Genomic DNA, 19784 nt, shown 5'->3' with positions numbered 1-19784 from the left:
TCTGTAGTTTCCCATGTTAACCTTATGATTTTTCATATTTAAAAGGAATTAATGAATCTTAACAGCTGTTTCATTTAAACAAGTTGGTTCTGTTCTATGATGTTCAATAGCATTAAAGTTACAAGGATTACCAACAGGGTGCAGCACTATTATTTTTTTATCTATGACAACAGCTAATTTGCAACCAAAAGGTGAGTGAGCGTAGCGAACGAACTTCAACCTGGAGGCGAGTTGGCGTAGCGAACGAGCTAACCTGAAGGCAAGTGAGCGCAGCGAACGATCTCCAACCTAAAGGTGAGTGAGCGTAGCGAACGAACTTCAACCAGGACGTGATTGAGCCATGCGAATACTTGTCAAGTTAAACGGGGCAAAGCCCGCGGGTACAGCTAGTATACTATAATACCAGCAATGTCACAATTCAGTCAGGTGAGGTGGTAAATAACAACATTCAACAAGAAGACAATGGTAAAAGCAATGACGACTGTAACGGAAATGATGACCGTGATAAAAATGAACCTAAAAATCAAGAAAATTCTAGTGAATTAATGAAAATATGGCATAAAAAGTTAGGACACATAAATAATGAGAGCATGAAGAAATTGACTAAACCTAAAACCGATGATCGACAAGACGTTAAAAAAGAAGCTGTACTAGATGAAAGTGAAGAACTAGAAGAAGAAGACTATACCTGAACTCGAAGAAGAACATGAACAGGAACCAGAAGACCTATATATCAAGAAGAAAATGGACATACTGATGGGGAAGAACCTGGAATAAGAAACCAAAGATATAATCTTCGACAAAGAAACAACATAAAAAGACCCGTCAGATATGAAGACTACCATCTTAATGCATTTTTGACATACAATGAATGTATCAATGGAGATGAAAAAGAAAAATGGAAAATTGCAATAAATAATGAAAAAGAATCTCTGAAGAATAATGAAACTTGGGAAATTGTTGACAGAAAAGAAACTTTAGGAAAGCAAATTTTAACAACTCAATGGATTTTCAAAGTCAAAGATGATGGAACCTATAAGGCGAGACTTGTTAAAGGATGTCAGCAAAAAGGGAAAATAGATTTCAAAGATACATTTAGTCCTGTAGTGGACAGTACTTCGCTAAGATTACTTCTTGCTATAGCAGCACAAGAAAACATGCATATACAAACATTTGACATAAAACATAAAAACAGCATTTCTATATGGTCTAATGGAAGAAGACGTGTATATGTTGATATCAGAAGGTTTTGAAGAACAAGGTCAAGTCTGTAAACTAAATAAATCATTGTATGGTTTAAAACAGGCACCATGCTTGTGGAACAAGAAATTTACTTCATTTTTTAAAAGTCAAGGATTGACACAACTGAAGTCAGATCAGTGTATTTTTAAGAATCCCGATAATGATCTCTACTTAGCTATCCATGTAGATGATGGTATTTTGATTGGTAAAAATGAAGGAAAAATTGCAAACCTACTAAAGCAACTTGAAGATGAATTTGAGATGACGATCAGTCCAAATCCAACAGTTTATATTGGGATGGAGATCAAACGTAACAGGGACGGAACTTTAATCAGTCAAGAAAAGTATGCAAAACAAATTCTTGAAAGATTCAATATGAAGAACTGCAAAGAAGTAAAGACACCAATTAACCTGAAAGATACAACTGAAACTCCACATGAAAATACAACTAAAGGAGCTTTTCCTTACAGAGAAGCAGTAGGAAGTCTGCTTTACCTCACTAACAAAACCAGACCTGATATGAGTTTTTCAGTCAGTTATAAAAGTAGACACTTGGAAAATCCTGACAAAAATGATATCCAAAATGTAAAGAGAACCCTTAGATATCTGATAGGAACACAAACCCATGGAATAAGTTTCTCTTCAATTAAAAGTGACAAAATTGAGCTGAATGCTTATTAGCCCAGTCAATAAAGGTTTTGTGTCGAAACAAATTAGCGACAGGAAAAACTATATACCAATCGTTAATACCCAACTAGATATACATTTCCCCAAAAGTCCCGAAAAATCCCCCCGGTGCTTTCCCCCCCACCCCCCCCCTCAAAGTCAAAATTGCATGGTTTTACTAAAACACGTCTAGTTTACGTACGAGTTGTCTAATTCGGTTAAATAATAGCTTGTTGTCTTTAGAATTAAATTTCCTACAAAAAATATCATATACATGATTACCGTAAATCTAACAGTTTTTCCGTAATTTTAGTGTAATTGGTGAAATTGCGTTAATATTGACACTGTTATTTTGGATTTTCTACTGTATTTTGTTTATTTGCGAGGAATTAAAAAAATAGTTTGTATATGGGTTGTAGAGCGTTTTCTAACGAACATTTACGAACATTTAGGATATAAGTCCAGGATTCTGATGTAAATGTGGGCGGTAGTGTAGCCTAAATAGACAATAGTCGGAGCGCTCGGCGGGCGACCCTGCAGAGCCGCGCCAACGCGACCGTCGAGTATTTATGAGTGAAAATTTAAAAACGTACGTTTTCAGGAAAAGCACTTTGCAAATTTTTTTCCCCCTTTTTCAAAACTTTTATTATTTTTTTTATTTTATTAACATTTGAAGTTTCATAAAATGTCCATGGTAACACAATATCTTTGGTAGTTTTCTTTTTAAAGAGCATCTTTAGTAGAAAAACACAAAATCCTGTCACGACCATAACGGACGTTTAAATGAATATTAAAAATAGTTAATATTATTTTTATAACTATGTTTTGCTATAAACTAATTTACTTTTATGACCATTATACAATAAAAAGGTCACTGAACTTTTGGTATATTTGGTCTTTCTAGAAAAAAATATAAAAAACTCAAAAAATAGAAAAAAGCCAATAAAATTATTTAAGTTTGTATAACTCCGAAAAAACTTACCTGAGACCCGAAAAATCGTTATGTTTGTATAGAGGTGTGCTTCTTTTGTGTATAAAACATTGAAATATGACGATATTTTAATTTTTGAAATTTTTATGATAGAAATCATAAACGTGATGGTCAGGGACAAGCGGTACGGTCGGGTTATTTGGCTCTGTTCTGGCGGTAGCCCTGCACCTCATGTTCGAGGATACAAAGTGGACTTCTAGTTTAATCTAGCAATTGAAATATCTTATAAACAAAAATTAACACCATGTCTACTTCATCGAATGACTACGTACGGTCATGGACACACCAAAATTACAAAAAACACAATCTTTCCTTTACTAATCTTGTAATTCCTCCTTTCAACTCGAAACGACCGGCACTATAATCCTGACGTACACCCCGAACTAGTCTCTAAAACCAACTGACTCCATCGACGCCAGGCTTGCCACTGTCGTGCTCCAAAGTTGAAAATTTTTCCCAAATGGTCGTGACGCTAAATCGAGGGACAGACTTATTTTGTCATGGTAGTCAGTCTGCAATGACAATAAAATTATAATATGCTCCTTTTTTGTAAGTTTAATAACCATTGATGACATAAAAATATGGCTTTATATATTTCGGCATGAATAATTAGTCTAAAAACAGCATGAAAGTTGGAAAATGTACCCTAGGGACACGTCATGGTCGTGAATTTTGAGACTTTAAAAATACGAAAAAAATACCTAGAACCTATTTAAAACCAAAAAAATGTGTGTAACATGTTGCCCCCGTCCCAAAAAATATTAAAACACATAATAATAAACTACAAATCCAGTATCTACGAAGTAAAAGGCCAGGGACATGAAAACGTACGTTTTTAAATTTTCACTCTTATATATAAATAAATATGTACAAATGCAATTGCATGTTTGAGTTGATAGATTAATTTATATTATTTGGGACGCTATATTATCCTCATTTGCAGTCCTTGCAATTAAATGCGACCCCTTACTGTTCTTCAATAAACTTAATAAGGTACCATAATTTTATTTTATCGTTGAAAACGAAATCAAGGCTGCCAGTTTTAGTTCAGGAGAGTTTCACTCCAAACCCTTGACATGGTATTACATTATCCACCACCTATGGACCCGCCGTGTCCCGGTCTGAAATTCTTAATTTGTATCTCATATTGACGAAATTTATAGCATCACGAACCACCTCCTTGCCATTTAAAAACTAGACTTAGTTTAGTTTGTTAAGCACATTTTCCTGAGAAGGATGATATCAGTTCGTTTTATTGATACCCAGAATCTCCAACAACCAAACAAAAAGAACAACTGAGAAGAGCTACACAGAAAACTTATAATCAGAAATCATAATTATTACTAAAAAATTGTATTTACCTTTTGTCTACAGCTCAATAAGTTGTAACTTCCGTTACCGCCGAGTTTCTACTGTGACGACGCTACTTCAGCCGAAGACGTCTGATGATGGCATGTTAATGCCGAAACGGCCGTAACGGAAGTTTCAACTTATTGAGCTGTAGACAAAAGGTAAATACAATTTTTTAGTTACATCACAGCTCAGGGGCTTTAAATATGGATTTTAATTATTACTGATTCAACGAGATGTGCTACTGCAAAAGAAAACTTTTTGGGCAATATAAAGAATAAAAGAAGAATGCTGCAAGCCGTATCGTTGGAGATGAAACGGATGGGTGTTACTACATAGTCATTTACTGCTGAAGAGGACGCCGGCTACATTGTCAACATCACCTTAAGAAAATCAAATCAAAACTACAAAGTTATTGTTGTTGGTACGAACACTGACCTTCTAGTCGCGTTAGTAGCTTTGGCTCCGCCAGGGAAAGACATATATCTTTTTAAACCTAGTTGGCCTAGTAGTGCTATAGTGTAATGTTTGAAAGCCAGTAAATGATCGGTAAAGCTAGTAAATGATTGGTTATTTGTGGATATAAGAGATGGATTATTATTTGTACATGTGATAACTGGGTGTGACACCACTTCATCTTTCTACGGCTTAGGAAAATTGAAAGGAATGGACGTGTTAAGGTCTTTACTGCTGCTAAGAGTCAGGCAGTAGTTTTCAATGACAAAATGCGTCCGTTGGAGAGACATTTGTGTTAGGAATCTATGGGCTGGATAGGTACGCTAATTTAAATTAAGCTATTTATTTTAAATTTACTATAATGACAAAGAAAGCCTCTTAGAGATCCAATTTTGATCTGGCTATACTGTCTCCCACCAGTGAAGCTTGTACTAAGAGTGTACCTACAAGTAAAAAGGTGGATTGTCAAGCTCTTGTCAACTAAATGGGGCTGGAAATAGAATCCATCAAAGAAAACGAAGGAGAAACTAAATCTCTAAGACTAGTAACTAGTCATAAACCAATTGCGCCAAACAAATGGTTAACGTTAATTTCCTAATAATGTAAGCAAACATGCGGAAACTATTGCGGGTGTTGTAAGTTGGGCACTGTAATGGTCTAAGGTAATTTTTAGTGTATTTGCAATCAGGCCCTCTGACTCCCTACTCTTCAACTGAGCAGGGTCTGTCCTCTCACTTCTTGTTTTTCTTATTCTTCCCAAGTATGGACCAACAGTCTTCATCTTTTTATCTTTGCTCTCTTCTTCTCCCAACTTCTGTCCCTTTTCCTTCTTCTGTTATAGGAAACCCCACGTGTTAGGTGGACCATGCTGAGGGGTGGATAGCACCAGGCCTCTTTAGAATGGTGTCTGAATGGTACCTTCACGAAACCATGCACCCTCCTGAAGTAATCAGCCTTACCTGGACATGCAGGGACTTCAGTCCAGGAAGTCCAGGTTGACTTCAAATCCCTAGCGAGAAGCTCAAACGTGGGGTAGTACCGCAAGTCATGGAAAGGGAAGTAAAATGCCCCGACCTTTGAAGAACTACACGAAACCAGGAGATCCTGGTGAAAAGGGTGATCCTCGTAGAGTAGGGCAGAGAAGGGCACGAACTCGCTGGTACCTACGCTTCTTAGAACAGGGCATGGATCCTGAAGAAGCGAGGAAAAAAGAGGAGGAAAGGAAGGCATCAGCAGCTCAGGACCAACCGGCGCTTAGAAAGGAGAAAAAGGGCACAAAAGAAAGTACCCCACCCCTTAATAAGATCTCTTTGAGAATGTTGACAGGTTTTCTAACTGGACATTGTAGGCACAGAGGTCGTCTGGGAGAAAAAAAGAACATTGTTCAGGAAAGTGACTGCCGATTCTATCAATCAAGGGAAGAAACGCCCAAACATATATTGGTTGAATGTGATGTAGTTTGACGAAAGAGAGCCAAGAGCTTGGGAATGCACCAAGTAGCAGTTAGAGATTTTCCGCAGTTAGAACTCGACCTGACGCTGAACTTCATTAAGGTGTTAGGATTGGGGATGGTTCTCTAGGCTAAGACTGGAGACTAGTTTGGGGGACACAATAGATCTTACAGGTCGCACTGTAATCTTCCCCCCAGGTATTTTTAGTACCATTATCAGTAGTGGTCTAATTTGCCATAACGCGTCTACAACCATTGAAGAGGACCAAGACAAAGATGAGTAAAGATTATATCTCTTATAGAAAAAGTACAAGTGGTTATGTAATAATGTTTGCAGGTGGACCAGTGACTTGAAGCTCAAGAAAACAGCCCATTGTAGCACTTTCAACAGCTGAAGCAGAATATATTTCCGCTGCTGAATGCTGCAAGGAACTAAAATATTTTAAAACTCTAATTAGTGAACTTACTAACAAGCCGGTGAAAATAACACTCAACATTGACAATCAAAGCGCAATGAAAATGATTCAATCTGGTCAAATGAACCGCAGAAGCAAACACATTGATGTACGCTATTACTTCATAAGTGAACAATTTCATGAAGGCCCATAACCCAGAGGTCCGTGGATCGGAACCCCGCTCTGCTACCAATTTGTAACATTTACTGTAAAGAATCTGGTGACTGGGTGATACTACTTGAAATTGGTTCAGGATGACTGTGGACTAAGATAATGGAAGAGAGGTATGGATGCATGAGGATTGTGACAAGGAAATATATAAACTTATTAACAATATCTATGAGGTTGAGAAATTAAGAAGGACTGTTAACTGTATTTTAAAGGATTTTACCCTGAGGTTGATCGTGCCCATTGCCGTTAACACCTTAAGCCAGCTTTTGATGAGCTGTGACCTTAGTAATTTATGACAAGTAAACCTTATAACTAACCCACTACCTGACTATGAAAGAATTGCATTTACAACATTAATAATTAATGAACTAACACTGTAAAATGGAAACTGATAGAAGTAAGGCAATCTAGCAATGAATTAATCGAATTGACAGGACATAAGTTTAATTATTGAACAATTAGTACCATGTGAATTTAGATTTTGTTTCGACAAGCTGATGTCGGCTTCCTTAAGGAGAAGACCGACATTTTAAGTTAGAAAACCTACATCCTAAAGCCCCCTGATTTCTCCCCGGCAACCCCTAACTGAACTTAAACTATCTCAAGATTGAATTGGGATTCCCTGATAATTTATGCAATACTTAGATACTAATACTTATGTTTAGTTTTGAGTTTTCAGCGAGGTTTCTGGGTCGGCGACGTCAAGTCCGAGAAGAGGGGAAAAGGCGAACGAGAGAGATTTTACGTATCCTCGTCGTTTTTACCTCTATTGCCGTTGACAGCTGATACGCTTCGGCCAATAAGTTATTGCTCGCGCGCTGAGTATGTATGTATAAAAGTGACGCGCACGGCACACTAACAAGCCGGTGAAAATAACACTCAACATTGACAATCAAAGCGCAATGAAAATGATTCAATCTGGTCAAATGAACCGCAGAAGCAAACACATTGATGTACGCTATTACTTCATAAGTGAACAATTTCATGAAGGCCTGTTTGCACTCCAATACTGTGGGTCTGATGAACAGTAGGGTGACATTTTCACTAAATCTCTTACTTACCCTAAATTTCAAAAGTTCAAAGAAATCCTCATTAAAAGTTTAGCCTAATTTTGAGTTGAAACTTAGAAATAAGTTGATGAGGTAAACAATGTACTGTAAATATAATGTAAATATTATTCATTAAATTAAATGGACAATAAATAGACTATCTAATAAAAACAGTGTATTTTCAAATGTTAAAATTGTTTTTCTACTTTGTAAAACACAAACAATATTATTAACTAAGCTAGCAGTATGGGTTAACAAGAATCTAGCTTTGTGAAATGCATAAAACATTTTATTCTTAAGGGGGAGTGTTAAATCTATAATATTAAAACGAAACGGGATTTTTTTATTTCACGATTCTGAATCAACCACTTGACGGATTTTCATGATTTTTGTGTTGAAAGAAAGATAATTTTGAGAACTAGGGAATGTCGAAGCCATAATTTTAGTTTAGGGTTTCAGGTTTTTAGAAATAAGGTTTTAATTTTTTTTAAGTCTAGCAGCCGACGCTAGCAGTTTAAAGTATTTCAATGCTGGTTTAACTAACAGCTGGTTTATAACTGTCATTGAAATGTTTATGTTGCGAGTTGTTTGTTTACAAAAATATTGTTCGTTGGTGTTTGCCTACATACTATTTCACTTTAAAATATAGGTAGTTTTCCCCTTCCGCGAAGGATCTGCGTTATCAGGAAATTTGTTATTTTGAACTAAACATCTCAAACGCTTGCGTTTAATCAAGTTTTGTCGTAAATGCAATCCATGTAAGTATTTAGTTTATGCATTGCAAAACTCAACTCATATTTTTTCAGCAGTTTATCGCTTAATTGTTTAAGATATAAGTGGTTTACGTGTTGATACTTCTTTTGCTGTATGTTTGAATGTGAGTACGTCGGCATACTAACATTTTTGTTAGTAATGAAAACGTCAATCGGTGTAGTAGGTCTCTATAAAACTGTCAAATAAACTGCAGGGTGCAGCAGAAACCAAAGTCGACTCATACCATACCAACTATCCCCGTAGTGCTGATGATTCAGAAACTTAAGCACTGACCAAAGAACCAAAAGACCTTAATGCTGGGTTGGATAATAAAGTGCAGAGAAAATATACAGACCAGTTCAAGATAACGGCCCAGAGGTCGAAATAAAAAAGAACAGAGAGCTAAGAGAAATGTGTTAACACCCAAATATAGAGATGCTTTCCAGAAGTAGGTAAAGCTTGGATGGGCAGGCTGTGCATAAACTTTTAAAAAGTATATTCCAAGGAGTACCACCGACAGACGGGAAATATCAAGTTATGAAATGTATCCTCGGACTGGGATCTAAATTTTAAGAGGCAGATGATAGAAGAGAATCCTCATAAAAGTTTCAGTGGTCACGGAGGTAAGATAAGGTACGGTAAGTACATAAGTAGTGCAGTATGCAATTGGAGGTGGCATGTAACTACTCTACTCAACCTCAAATCGGTCGCCAATCTCACTTCAAGATTTTTCAAATCGACACAAATAATGTTTTATGGTAAACTTATCGGTTTTAAAATGCATATCGCCATATTTTAGGTCTATATTCGAATGGAATAAATAGGTGGTCATGTTAAAATTTGTTTATAAGGTGATCTTCCCCATTAAAACTGCCAGAATTTGTGTCTATATGCGTGTAAACTAGATGTTCTGAATTATTCCGTTTTAGTTGACAACTCGATTCCCGTACGTAGGACGGGCCACCAGCTCGTTTAAGATAAAAATAAAATGTTTATTTTCTTGAATTATTCTCCCAAGTGGAGGTGTTTAGGGATAATCTAAGCAAAACTACGACGAAAAACGAATTTAAACTATAAAATAATCAAATGTATTTCTCATTAATGTTTTCATGACAAGGAACAATATTGGACAATAAAACAGACAGCTGATAGTAAAAACAACATTCATATCATCTGTATGACTATTACAAATAAATAGAAAAGGCAGGCATTTTCAACACTTTCCCTTATTTGCATAGTCCAAGATGTTCTCGCAGAACTTGAAGTCTTGGTCGAGGTATAGGCTTCGTCAGTATATCTGCTAGTTGATATTCTGAACCGATGTGCTTTACAGTCAGCATACCTATATTTATCCTGTCTCGAATGAACAGGTACTTCCGCTGGATATGTTTTGTACGAAAGTGAAACTCGGGGTTTTCACAGAGTTTTCTTGCTGATTCGTTGTCAACTTTCAGGATAGGAACAGCAGACAATCCTATAAGTTCTTTGAACAAACGAGCAATCCAGATTGTTTCTTTTGAACCAAGATTAGCTGCAATGATTTCAGCTTCACAAGTTGAGTCCGCAACTAACTCCTGACGACGACTAAGCCAAGTTATTGCTGCACCCGCGTATTTAATAATAACTCCACTTGTTGAACGCATTGTAGTTGGACAACCAGCAAAGTCCGCGTCACTATAGCACTCCAGTAGACGTGTTTTAGGTTTTGATTGGTACACTAGCTTCTGGTCCACAGTGCCGGTCAAATAGCGTATAACACGCTTTGCTCTTGTGACATCATCTTGTGTAGGATTTTCTAAGTGACGTGATAGAACACTTACACTAAATGCAATGTCAAAACGAGTACCACGAGCAACATAAAGTAGGGCTCCAACTGCCGATCGGTATGGAAAATCGGAGGCTTTCCCTGGTGTTTGAGCAGTGAGCTTCTCTATGGGAGTAAGTACTGGCTTGCATCCTTCCATGTTAGATCGAGAAATGATCTTCTTGATATATGCTGATTGGCAGACAAATATATCACCATCACTTTGAGAAATTTCAAATCCGAGAAAGTATGACACTTCTTTAGCAACAATTTCAAATTGTGAACGAAGTTGCCCAATAAATAAGTCCATTTCAGTCTGACTAGTCGCTGCGACTAAACCGTCATCAACATAGAGTGCAACGATGATTTTTCCAGCAGGGGTAGGACAAATGTAGACGCAGGGATCTTCACGGCTCTGTCGAAATCCTAAGCCTTTCATGAAGTCGTCAAACCGTTTATTCCAGCATCGAGGTGCCTGTTTCAGGCCGTATAAGCTGCGTTTGAGACAACAAACACAATTTGTCCCATCTGCATATCCTTCAGGCTGCTTCATAAAAATCTCTTCTTCAACGTCTCCGTACAAGAACGCAGTTGAGACGTCAAACTGCCGTAGAACCATCTTCTCAACAGCTGCGATGGACAATATTGATCGAACGACCTCCAGACGAGCAACCGGGCTGAAGGTTTCGGCATAATCAATACCAGGTCTTTGCGCACATCCTTTGATGACCAATCTCGCTCGATATTTGTCAACACTTCCATCAGGATTGCGCTTTATTCGGTAGACCCACTTGTTGTTGATAGTCTTCTTTCCCGGAGGGAGTTCGGTCAATTCCCATGCACCGTGTTTATGCATGGACCCCATTTCTTTGTCCATTGCTGTTTTCCATTCAGCACTATTTTCTGAACTGATGGCTTCAGTGAAAGACTTAGGTTCATCGTCAACAAGAAGAACTTCGGCAAAGTTTGACAAGACGTAATCGTTTAGCCACTCGGGTTGCCTTCTTTCCCGAGTCGAGTGCCGAGTTGCAGGATCGTTGGATAACTCTCCATCTTCACTATCACTGCTACTTGACGGGTCTTCAGTCGGTATAGGCGCATTATTACCCTTCACTGGAGAACTAGGCTCGTCAATAGTCTTTTCAACTTCTTGCCAATCTTCTTCGATGTCATTGGTTTTATCAATCTTGATAGGCCATTCAACTTTCTTGTCACAGTTTCCGACGATTTCGTGAAAAACGACGTCACGAGAGACTACGATGTCTCTTCTCTCTGGGACGTAGATTCGATATCGTTCATCACCATCGTATCCAACCAGGTAACCAACCACAGCTTTCTTGTCGATTTTTCGCCTCCTCTGAACAGGAACATGGACGTAGCACTTTGAGCTGACCACTCGCAGATGTTTGATCCTCGGCTTTTGACCAAACCAGAGCTCAAAAGGTGATTTGTTGGCAACTGCTGACTTTCCCACTCGGTTCAAAACGTAGCCAGCAGTGATGACAAGTTCCGCCCAGATCGCACATTTGGATTGGCGTACTTGAAGGTCCGGGCCATTTCAACGATTGTTCTGTTCTCTCTCTCCACAGCACCATTTTGTTCGGGTGTATACGGTGCTGTCAGACGTTGGTTAACACCATATTCTCTGAGAATTTGACGAACTTCAGCGTTGTCAAACTCACCACCGTTGTCGCTGAGAAACTCTTTGACGTGATGACCAATTGTGCGTGCTTTAGCCAACACTTCACGCAACGCTTCCTTTACAGCAGATTTTTCCCTTGCGACAAAACAGTATCGGTACCTTGAAAAGTGGTCTTTTATGACGATCAAGTATCGGCGACCTCCAAAGGATGGGTCAAACGGGCCGCAAACATCTCCGGATAACAACTCACCGGGGGCTGAGAGGCGTTCTCGTGTTCCAAATGGTAGACGGTGTGCCTTTCCGAACTGACACGGTTCGCAGATCTCGTAATTGGCTGGCACTTTGATACCCATTTCGGATTCGAGCTTTGATCGGACGTAGCGTTTATCCATGTGACCCCAGCGCTCATGATATAACTGCAGAATTCGATTGTCTTCTGCTGCATTAGCGCAAACCTCAGATGGTTGAACTGTGTGAAATGAGGCACGATACAAAGTTCCACCACAGTTTCGAGTACCTTTGAATACAGTTTGTTCGTTAATAGTAAACCTACAATCGGTATTAGTCGATTCAAACCTGCTATTAGGGTTTCGATCATGAGCTGCGAGAATGGACACTAAGTTCCTAGAAACGTCAGGAACATACCAGACATCGTTGAGTGTGAACGTTTCCAGTTTTCCATTTTCATAGTTCGCTACTTCAACGACTCCACTGCCAAGAGCTTTTATAACTTCCTTTCCCGCCGCCTTTACTGTTGCGTTCGAGTTTGCAGGAAAAGGTTTGTACTCCGTGAACCAACTCAGATTCGACGTAATGTGCCGCGTAGCGCCATTGTCGATCCACCACTGGTCGTTCGTGGTCACGATATTCATGTCACTGCTGATGGAAATCAGCGCACTTCGGTTGTCGGTCACGTTAACTTGCGAGCTCTTCGTTCTCTTCTTATCAGTGTCACTTGTTTTTGAACTAGTGCTAATGCCGTTAGCTCGAGCTGGATACGCAGGCTTGCCGTCAGCTTTCCATTTAGAACACTGGCGAATCCAATGACCTTTCCCCGAACAGTATTTGCACGAAGTGTCACCTTTTGGTTTCTTATTCTTCTGACCACCGCTGTTTGTGGCACTAAGAGTGTCACCAGTTTTTGAAGTAGGAGCAACATTACGCTCATGAAGGATCAAAGCAGATGAAACATCTTCAAGTTTCTTGCTCTCGTTTGCCTTCATAAGTAAGTAGCTAGACTTGAACGATTCAAAACGCTTCGGCAAAATGTGTAACACTTTTGACACAAACAGGAGCTCAAGAAAATCTTCGACTGTTTGGATGTTACGCGTTTTGAGGCCAGCTGCAAATTCGCGGTTTTGATTCTTCAATCTTGAAAGCACGGTCGGGGCATCCTCGGTATCATCCCATTCCATACTGAAGAAATCCAAACACTGACGAAACAACTGATCTTCTGCCTTGTTATCAAACTGCTCGATCAAAATGTCCCACGCTTCCTTAGCTGATAATCTTCCGGAAATACGTTGATGTAGATCATCACTAACGCACTGAGAAATAACTATTTTTGCCTGAGTCGTGGATTTGTTGAATTTCTGAAGTTCTTCCTTTTCGGCTTTAGTCGGAGGCTCAGAGAGGGTAGGCTTTTCTCTCTTTCCTTCAACGATCTCAACCGCGTCGAACAACTCTAGAACGTCCAACACTCGATCTTTCCACGTCGGCCAATCTTCTGCTCCTTTCAATGGTTTTATACCTTTCACGTATTCCATTTGTAGAGCTGGACGAACTCGATCGAAAGATAAACCAAAGAAATAATACTCTTGAGACAGAAAAATACGGCAGTATAAATTGTTCTTACCGTGTACGTAGTAGACTAGATTTCCCAACACTGTTATGTACTTAAAACGATGCTGGGCCCATAACCTCTTGAATTATTCTCCCAAGTGGAGGTGTTTAGGGATAATCTAAGCAAAACTACGACGAAAAACGAATTTAAACTATAAAATAATCAAATGTATTTCTCATTAATGTTTTCATGACAAGGAACAATATTGGACAATAAAACAGACAGCTGATAGTAAAAACAACATTCATATCATCTGTATGACTATTACAAATAAATAGAAAAGGCAGGCATTTTCAACATATTTGTGTACCTAACACTATGGTGCAGTGGTATTGCTTGTTAAGCCTGCCTATGCTGGAAAGGGACAGCTGTTGTGAACTTGTTAAAACAACAATAGAACAATTAAAATGGTGTAAATAAACTATTAGTAAAATGTGTATTTAGGAATGTTGTGATAGTTTTTGTGAATAATAATTTTGTTTCATATTGTAAAATAAAGTGAGTATTTATTTATTTAACTATAAAAAGTAAGAAAACTCTTCATGGACTGTGGAAAGTGGCTTTCAAGGTTTGAAGGTTAGGAGTATTCCCATGATATTTTTGCCTGCATATCTGGAAAAATGCAAACCTAATATGCAATCCAACTGTTGATCTGAATACACAGCTACACACTAATCTGGCACACAGCTAGTAGTACAAAATACATATGTCTCTTGAGAAATCTAATTTTTAAATATTTTATCAGGAATTATCTTATTTTATACTGGGTGTCCCAGAAAGGAATGCACTTTATTTTGGGGAAAGCCAAATGTCCAAGAGAGATAAGATAAGGAGCTTATCAAGGCTTTGTAGCCATGCCCGTGGAAAATAATTTGCCATCGATTGCTTTACCGGAGAGCAGCTTACTTTCTGTGCACGCGACTATTACCAAACGCTTTCTTATGTAACAGTTTGACACTTCCGCGCTCAATAGAGACTTAATTATCTCAACCAAACACCATCAGTGAACATAATTAAATGCTGGGTGTGCAAATTTTAAGCTACAGGATCAACTCTATTAACCCTCGTCCCATTGGTCACCATAGAGAAGTGTGTTCTGAACAAAATATCGAGCGTGTTCGAGATGCTGTGGAGGATGTAGACGTTACCTCGGGCTGACAGGCAAAGATCGTGGTTTCAACAGGACAGAGCTAAGTGTCATACAGCAGGACACGCCATGAGTGCAATAAGGCAGCTGTTTCATGGGAAAGTCATTTCCAGATTTGGTGACATCAACTTTCCTCTGAGAAGCCCAGACCTAACTCCAATAGATGTTTTTGTGGGGGTACCTAAAAGGTCGGGTGTACAACAACGCTCCTGCTGCCCTCGATCATCTGAATTAAAGTATTCATGAGGAAATTGAAGCCATCCCCCAGAACTCCGCCGTTGAGTTTTCGCAGATGTAGGCTAAGGTTTCGTTTGGCGGAGTGCCGGCGCCGGAGGAGTCGACATCTGGATGATGTAATCTTTCACAAGTAATTTCACTGAAGTGTACAAACAGGTATTCTTGCGAAAATTGCTGTAAATAAAGACATTTTTCTGTTTTCTTCGTTTTACAAGTGCATTCCTTTCTGGGACACCCAGTATTATTAATTACTAGCTGGCCCGACAGACGTCGTCCTATCCTAATGTGGTTTTATGTCAAATGCTCGTTCATTTTCAAGATGAGCTCGTTCGCATGGCTCAATCACGTTCTGGTTGAAATTCATTCGCTACGCTCACTCACCTTTTGGTTGCAAATTAGCTGTGTCATAAATTTCAAAAAATAATAGTGCTGCACCTTGTTGGTAAACCTATTTACTTTTTAATGCTATTGAACATCACAGAATCAAATTGTTGTCAGCTGTTAAGACTTTTAAATTTCATTTAAATATGAGTACTCATAAGGTTAACATGGGGAACTCCAGAGCCACTGGGGCGGAGCCCTTTGACAGATTCGTACCAAACTTCACACAAACCATCCTTGAATAATGAAATACGTTTATTTATCCCAATATTGTACAGAAAGATACAGATAAATAAAAACAGAGAGCAAGAGCAAGATAACTATAGTAGTACAACTATAATTGTTAATGAATCTGCCATACTTATGGTATAGGCCTAAATGGGCAGGTGCCTGTGCGTAGGCCTGGTTGTTATCAGTCTGCGAAATTTTAAGGGCAAAAACTGAATATGAGAGATTTTTTTTTCTTAGTTATTTAAAATAAAACTGAAATGCGGTTGAGAATGTCGGGACAACAACCAAAGCCAGTTCAATAAAAAAATACATTTGGAGGGTGGGGGTGGAGGGGGGGGGTGGTTAAAGGGTCAAGGATTTTTAGTCAGAGTCAAGTATGGTTTGGTCTATTCAAAGTCTCGGCCTCTTCTTTGGTAATGGAGTGCAGTAAAACAAGAATATGACTCTTGAATTTCTGTAATGAGGGTAAACTAAAAACGTGTTGAATATCATATTTTTGAATTAAATTTCGACAGAGGATCTGAGAAACATAAAAGCAGTTGGTAGTTAGAACTGATTTATGTAGCTGAGGAACAGATATTCTAACATTGTGGTGTTCTAATCTTGTGAAGTGCTGATGTGTGACTGCTGTAAGAATCGTGTTTGAGTTTTTGAATGTGTGATTAAGAAGGAACTGGATGAAAAGATGTCTGACCGGTAATATTCCCGTCTCACGGAATAGAGCATCAGTGGAGTACCTTTTATTTTTTCTAAAAGCAGCTTTCAAAATTGATCATTGAATTACATTCAAGGGTTCCAAGGTGGTGTGATAGCATGCTCCCCAGCAAATAATTCCAAAAGAAATCAAAGATTGCACATAAGCGAAATAAGCTCGCTTTACGTCATCCTCGTCTAAAATTTCACTCAATTCGTTAAAAGCATAGATATATTTACGAATCTTTTTCTTCAAGAAATCTACATGCTCTGTCCATTTCATTCGGTAGTCAAAATAAACACCCAAATATTTATAATAATCTAGCCTTTCAATGTACTCACAATTACAAGATAAGCTGTTATGGTTGCCGCAACAATGAAACTTCAAATTGTCTATATTATAATCAGTGCTGATACTGAGTGATATGGGAAGGAATTTAGTCTTGGTTACATTAAGTGAGAGCACATTTTGATCTAACCATTTCTTTAGAAATGAGAGATCACCAAGAGCTTTGGTGTTAATGCTTAATAATGCCTGAAAGTTTCATTAAAATCTGTCGAGTGGTTTCGGAGTCCATAAAGGACAAACAAACAAACAAATAAACAAACAAACAAACAAACATACATTGGATTTTATATATACGAGGTGTTAGCCCGTCCTACGTACGGGAGTAGTCAGTTAAAACTGTGTATAAATCAGAACAGCTAGCTTACACGTATAAAGACAAATTTTATATCATCCTACAGTAAAAATAGTAATTATCAATTGAGAAAGTGTACAGGCCTTGTCAACGATATCACCTTCCAATTCCATCGCATACCTGCCTCTTCCACAATCAATATCAACACAATACAATTACTCATACTATACACAATTTCCAGTAGGTCTAAATAGAAACTCCCTAAAATAAAACGAAAACGTCCAATAAAATTCACAGTACACATAATTATAACATTGGTGTCCAGACATCTTAAACGAATCGTCCACACATATCCTTTATATAAATTTCACTGCATCAATTGCTAAATAAATAAGTGTAAACAAAGAAAAGTAAAAACAACAACATGTAATTTGTTTTGGTAAACAGCTGAGTCAAAAATAAAATAATATTCATTTAAATAAAAGAACTGGTCACATGTTGAAGGAATTTAAAACGTAAAACACGCTAGTAAAGCTAGTGACGTAATTAATTGTCTATGTTTATTATACATTCCGTTATCGGTTCTAATATCCTTAATAATTAAACCACCCTCATTGAATTCAATGTACACCGTAATTCCCCATATTCATTTATTTAAACTATAAAATATTCAGCGCCTCCAAACGTAACCACAACTAAACACACGCCAAACAACTTTTTAGATTTCATAAAAGGATGGTTAGTCTAATTGCAGTATCCTAGGTCAATGATGACGTTGTGCTCAATCTATGTCATTCATAGCTGTATATCTTTGGATAAAACCCGTCTGGGTTGTGGTGGTAATTTAAAATTGTATTCCTGAGGATTCTTGATCTCCTTCTTTATGACATCAATATTCCCGGGCCTAATCCAAACAAAGTTTAATCATTCAAAAACATTGATTGTAAACAAACCAAGATGAATTAAAATGTGTAAAAAATGGATTTTCCTACCCTTTCCTAAAAAAGTTGAGCAGTATAATAATTTGCATATCCTTTTAGCGAATTTCCCATATAGGGAATAAGCTATTACCGTAGTACTCATGACCTGGACCCGGGACCGATTTTTTTTTTTCGTTCCGAGGTCCCTAGAGGCCAAAAACACCATCCGTTCAAATTCATATGTGTCCGTTAGCGCCATAACTCGAGCAAAAATGATCCAATTTTGATGAAATTTGATACAAACGTGTAAACCTACGTTTATTTGAACAAGTTCGCGAACCAGCATGATCGGACAATGGGAACGGGAGTTATGGGGGCTTTTATGGGGTAAAAATGGGTTTTTCTCATTTTTGACCCAAAAAACATAAAATTTTGCAATTTCTTTCCAAAGAATTTTGTAGAGCTTAAAAAAACAAATAATTTAGTATATTGAAGCATTATAATGCGCCTAATGGTTACGGAGAAAATTCAAAAAAATTGTAAATTTAAAATTCTCATGTTATTCTTATGGAGAATAAGTCAACTGTTGTAGTTTGCTTGTTTATTAACATATTTTGCCCAAATTTGGAAAATGTTTTTATTTCTTACTAACTATTAACATTTTACATAAAGAAACACTTTTACCCTCCCTGTTGCAGCAAACCTAAGTATGTGTTAAACTGATTCTATTTAAATAGGGAATAAATGTGATATTTTTAAGGAGACAATTTAGTGTAAATCCAATCAGGCAAATGGAAATTTGCTTAGTCTGCAGGTTTGCTGCGGCGGGGGTATTTTTAAAGACTCGTGTACAGAGCCTCGACTTGTATACATCGATGGTGTTACTTTTCTCGGTGGTCTACTAATCTTACTTATTTCCTAAAAATCAATGACAAATCAGAGTAAATAAAATAACCTCATAGTTCTACAGAGCATTTTTATATTTAACCAGCTGTTAGTTAAAAGCAAATTATATTGCACTAAAACAAACCGAAGATTACAAAGATTTATTTAAAAAATCCTTTGAACATCCTAGTATTTTACCTATGTATATTTAAATAATCTGTCATCCTCTTATCGAAGGATTGAACGTATCAATGATTAGCATTACACATAGTATAAATAAGTCAACCCTTAGTATGTCTTTTAATTTTATCCAAATGCTGAAATTGTGTTACAAACGCTGAATGTTTACAGCTGTTATGTTAAACAAATTATATTACACTAAAAGCTAGTTTAGAATCTTAGCGTCGGCTGCTAGACCTTTCAAAAATTAAAACTTAATTTCTAAATAACTGGGACCCTAAACTAAAATTATGGCTTCGACATTCCCTAGTTCTCAAAATTATCTTTCTTTCAACACAAAAATCATGAAAATCCGTCGAGTGGTTGATTCAGATTCATGAATTTAAAAAACCCTGTTTCGTGTTAATATTATAGATAGATTTTATATTATACTTTTTATAATTAGCAAAATTAATCAGACATCTTAAGGACCGGACCCTGGTGCCAACTATAAAAAGTGTGAACCATTAAAAACCACACATTGTGTTCGCAAGATTAGAATACAACAGTAGTTGAGAAAGCGATACAGCAATAACATCTGTACGCAATCCAATCAAA

General features: G+C 37.6%; 1 protein-coding gene across 4 annotated transcripts in view; it reads right to left on the bottom strand.

Moving 5' to 3' along the window:
- The window catches only part of LOC128983578 (uncharacterized), a 55972-nt gene that overhangs the window by 28235 nt on the left and 7953 nt on the right, over nucleotides 1-19784 (bottom strand). The window lies entirely within an intron of this gene.

Source organism: Macrosteles quadrilineatus, unplaced genomic scaffold (assembly GCF_028750875.1).
Source record: "Macrosteles quadrilineatus isolate MER2022 unplaced genomic scaffold, UCM_ALF_1.0 Scaffold_1__1_contigs__length_201487025, whole genome shotgun sequence".
NCBI lineage: Eukaryota > Metazoa > Arthropoda > Insecta > Hemiptera > Cicadellidae > Macrosteles > Macrosteles quadrilineatus.
The sequence above is the reverse complement of the archived record's forward strand: the minus strand, read 5'-3'. Positions and strand labels throughout refer to the sequence as shown.